Source organism: Rhopalosiphum maidis, chromosome 3 (genome assembly GCF_003676215.2).
Source record: "Rhopalosiphum maidis isolate BTI-1 chromosome 3, ASM367621v3, whole genome shotgun sequence".
Lineage (NCBI taxonomy): Eukaryota > Metazoa > Arthropoda > Insecta > Hemiptera > Aphididae > Rhopalosiphum > Rhopalosiphum maidis.
This window is the reverse complement of record NC_040879.1, coordinates 1385626-1390664: the sequence shown is the minus strand read 5'-3', so window position 1 is coordinate 1390664 and position 5039 is coordinate 1385626.

Sequence of the window (5039 nt, the reverse complement as noted above, 5' to 3'; positions counted from 1 at the left end):
TGTTTTATAAACAGATTGAAAATATAAATTGCTAATGTTGGTCAAAAATATTATACAACATATTGTTTTAAGTAAATATAAAGTATCAGATTAGAATTAATAATTGAATGTTCAAAAATGCAAAAAAGTATAATTTTCTTAATCTAGTATTAAAGGGTTCAAGACACTAACTTGAAAAATCAGTGTTTTATAAACAGTTCAAAATATTAATCAGATGTATTTAACAAAATTATCATATAAATGATTAAAAACTAATAAGATTCTAATTGCCAACGATAACCTTAAGAAACAAGATTACAAGCTAATGATGGTACCAATTTTTTCATTAAGATTCAAATAAATTTAATATTATTCACCATTATTATAAACCACAATCATTGCATAAGTCCATTACTATTGTCACCATCTTCTTGTTTATTTTCAACATTGGAGGTTGTTATTTTCCCCACAGTGTATGAACTCCAATTTATGTCTCACCAATCCTTGAGTGATCTGCATGGCTGCTTTCTAAAAAAACGTTTTCAATTAATTATAGATAAAGGTTGAATAATAACTTAAAAGTTTAGTGTTTTACAAGCAGCTAACTATATAAATTGATAGTGTTGGTATAAACTATCATAAAAACATATGGTTTTTAGTAATTAGGAAATATCAGCTTAGATTAAATAATTAAATTTTCAAAATGCTAAATAGATATCACTCTCTTAATCTAGTTGTGGAGATTTCAAAACACGAACTTGAGAATTGAGTGTTTTTTAAACAGTTCAAAATATTAATCGGAGATATATTTGTCAAAATTACCATATGATTGTATGTTTTATGGTTTTTATAAAGTATCAATTTTTAATAAATAATTGAAAGTTCAAAGGCTAAATAAGTATCATTTTCTAAATTTAGAAGTGAAGTTTTCAAAACACTAACATAAATATTCAGTGTTTTATAAACAGATTGAAAATATAAATTGTTAATGTTGGTAAAAAATATTATAACATTATTTGTTTTTTAGTAATTATGAAGTATCAGCTTAGAATTAATAATTGAATGTTCAAAAATGCAAAAAAGTATAATGTTCTTAATCTAGTATTAAAGGTGTTCAAGACACTAACTTGAAAATCAGTGTTTTATAAACAGTTCAAAATATTAATCAGATGTATTTAACAAAATTATCATATAAATGATTAGAAACTAATAAGATTCTAATTGCCAAAGATAACCTTAAGTCACAATATTACAAGTTAATGCTGCATAACAATTTTGTCATTAAGATTCAAAACAAATTTAATATTATTCACTATTATTATAAACCACGAACATTGCATAAGTCCATTACTATTATCAGCATTTTCTTGTTTATTTTTAACATTGGAGGTTATTACTTTCCCCACATGGTATGAAGTCCAATTTATGTCTCACCAATCCTTGAGTGATCTGCATGGCTGCTTTCTAAAAAAACGTTTTCAATTAATTATAGATAAAGGTTAATAATAACTTAAAAGTTTAGTGTTTTACAAGCAGCTAACTATATAAATTGATAGTGTTGGTATAACCTATCATAAAAACATATGGTTTTTAGTAATTAGGAAATATCAGCTTAGATTAAATAAATAAATTTTCAAAATGCTAAATAAATATCACTTTCTTAATCTAGTTGTGGAGATTTCAAAACTCGAACTTGAGAATTGAGTTTTTATATACAGTTCAAAATATTAATCGGATATATATTTGTCAAAATTACCATATGATTGTATGTTTTATGGTTTTTATAAAGTATCAATTTTAAATAAATAATTGAAAGTTCAAAAGGATAAATAAGTATCATTTTCTAAATTTAGTAGTGAAGTTTTCAAAACACTAACATAAATATTTAGTGTTTTATAAACAGATTGAAAATATTAATTGTTAATGGTGGTCAAAAATATTATAACAATATTTGTATATTAGTAATTATGAAGTATCAGCTTAGAATTAATAATTGAATGTTCAAAAATGCAAAAAAGTATAATTTTCTTAATTTAGTATTAAAGGGTTCAAGACACTAACTTGAAAAATCAGTGTTTTATAAACAGTTCAAAATATTAATCAGATGTATTTAACAAAATTATCATATAAATGATTAAAAACTAATAAGATTCTAATTGCCAACGATGACCTTAAGAAACAAGATTACAAGTTAATGCTGCATACCATTTTTTTCATTAAGATTCAAAACAAATTTAATATTATTCACTATTACTATAAACCACGAACATTGCATAAGTCCATTACTATTGTCAGCATCTTCTTGTTTATTTTCAACATTGGAGGTTGTTATTTTCCCCACAGGGTATGAAGTCCAATTTATGTCTCACCAATCCTTGAGTGATCTGCATGGCTGCTTTCTAAAAAAACGTTTTCAATTAATTATAGATAAAGGTTTAATAATAACTTAAAAGTTTAGTGTTTTACAAGCAGCTAACTATATAAATTGATAGTGTTGGTATAACCTATCATAAAAACATATGGTTTTTAGTAATTAGGAATATCAGCTTAGATTAAACAATTAAATTTTCAAAATGCTAAATAGATATCACTTTCTTAATCTAGTTGTGGAGATTTCAAAACTCGAACTTGAGGATTGAGTTTTTATATACAGTTCAAAATATTAATCGGATATATATTTGTCAAAATTACCATATGATTGTATGTTTTATGGTTTTTATAAAGTATCAATTATAAATAAATAATTGAAAGTTCAAAAGGCTAAATAAGTATCATTTTCTAAATTTAGAAGTGAAGTTTTCAAAACACTAACATAAAATTCAGTGTTTTATAAACAGATTGAAAATATAAATGTTAATGTTGGTCAAAAATATTAGAACATGATTTGTTTTTTAGTAATTATGAAGTATCAGATTAGAATTAATAATTGAATGTTCAAAAATGCAAAAAAGTATAATTTTCTTAATCTAGTATTAAGAGGTTCAAGACACTAACTTGAAAAATCAGTGTTTTATAAACAGTTTCAAAATATTAATCAGATGTATTTAACAAAATTATCATATAAATGATTAAAAACTAATAAGATTCTAATTGCCAACGATGACCTTAAGAAACAAGATTACAAGTTAATGCTGCATACCATGTTTTTCAGTAAGATTCAAAAACAAATTTAATATTATTAACTATTACTATAAACACGAACATTGCATAAGTCCATTACTATGTCAGCATCTTCTGTTTATTTTCAACATTGGAGGTTGTTATTTTCCCCACAGGTATGAACTCCAATTGATGTCTCACCAATCCTTGAGTGATCTGAATGGCTGCTTTCTAAAAAACGTTTTCAATTAATTATAGATAAAGGTTAATAATAAACTTAAAAGTTTAGTGTTTTACAAGCAGCTAACTATATAAATTGATAGTGTTGGTATAACTATCATAAAAACATATGGTTTTAAGTAATTAGGAAATATCAGCTTAGATAAATAATTAAATTTTCAAAATGCTAATAGATATCACTTTCTTAATCTAGTTGTGGAGATTTCAAAACTCGAACTTGAAGATGAGTTTTTATAATACAGTTTCAAAATATAATCGGAGATATATTTGTCAAAATTACCATATGATTGTATGTTTATGGTTTTTATAAAGTATCAATTTTAATAAATAATTGAAAGTTCAAAAAGGTAAATAAGTATCATTTTCTAAATTTAGTATTGAAGTTTTCAATACACTAACATAAAAAATCAGTGTTTTATAAACAGATGAAAATATAAATTGCTAATGTTGGTCAAAATATCATAACAACATTATGTTTAAGTAAATAATAAAGTATCAGATTAGAATTAATAATTGAATGTTCAAAAATGCAAAAAGTAAATTTTCTTAACTAGTATAAAAGGGTTCAAGACACTAACTTGAAAAAATCAGTGTTTTATAAACAGTTCAAAATATAATCAGATGTATTAACAAAATTATCATATAAATGATTAAAAACTAATAAGATCTATTGCCAACGATAACCTTAAGAAACAAGATTACAAGCTAATGAGGTTACCAATTTTTCATTAAGATTCAAAATAATTTAATATTATTCACTATTATTATAAACACAACATTGCATAAGTCCATTACTATTGTCAGCATCTTCTTGTTTATTTTCAACATTGGAGGTTGTTATTTTCCCACAGGTATGAACTCCAATTTATGTCTCACCAATCTTGAGTGATCTGCATGGCTGCTTCTAAAAAAAGTTTCAATTAATTATAGAAAAGGTGTTGAATAATAACTTAAAGTTTAGTGTTTTACAAGCAGCTAACTATATAATTGATAGTGTTGGTATAAACTATCATAAAAACATATGGTTTTTTAGTAATTAGGAAATATCAGCTTAGATTAAATAATTAATTTTCAAAATGCTAAATAGATATCACTTTCTTAATCTAGTTGTGGAGATTTCAAAACTCGAACTTGAGAATTGAGTGTTTTTTAAACAGTTCAAAATATTAATCGGAGATATATTTGTCAAAATTACCATATGATTGTATGTTTTATGGTTTTATAAAGTATCAATTTTAAATAAATAATTGAAAGTTCAAAAGGCTAAATAAGTATCATTTTCTAAATTTAGAAGTGAAGTTTTCAAAACACTAACATAAATATCAGTGTTTTATAAACAGATTGAAAATATAAATTGTTAATGTTGGTAAAAAATATTATAACATATTGTTTTAGTAATTATGAAGTATCAGATTAGAATTAATAATTGAATGTTCAAAAATGCAAAAAAGTATAATTTTCTTAATCTAGTATTAAAGGGTTCAAGACACTAACTTGAAAAATCAGTGTTTTTATAACAGTTCAAAATATTAATCAGATGTATTAACAAAATTATCATATAAATGATTAGAAACTAATAAGATTCTAATTGCAAAGATAACCTTAAGTCACAATATTACAAGTTAATGCTGCATAACAATTTTTTCATTAAGATTCAAAACAAATTTAATATTATTCACTATTATTATAAACCACGAACATTGCATAAGTCCATTACTATT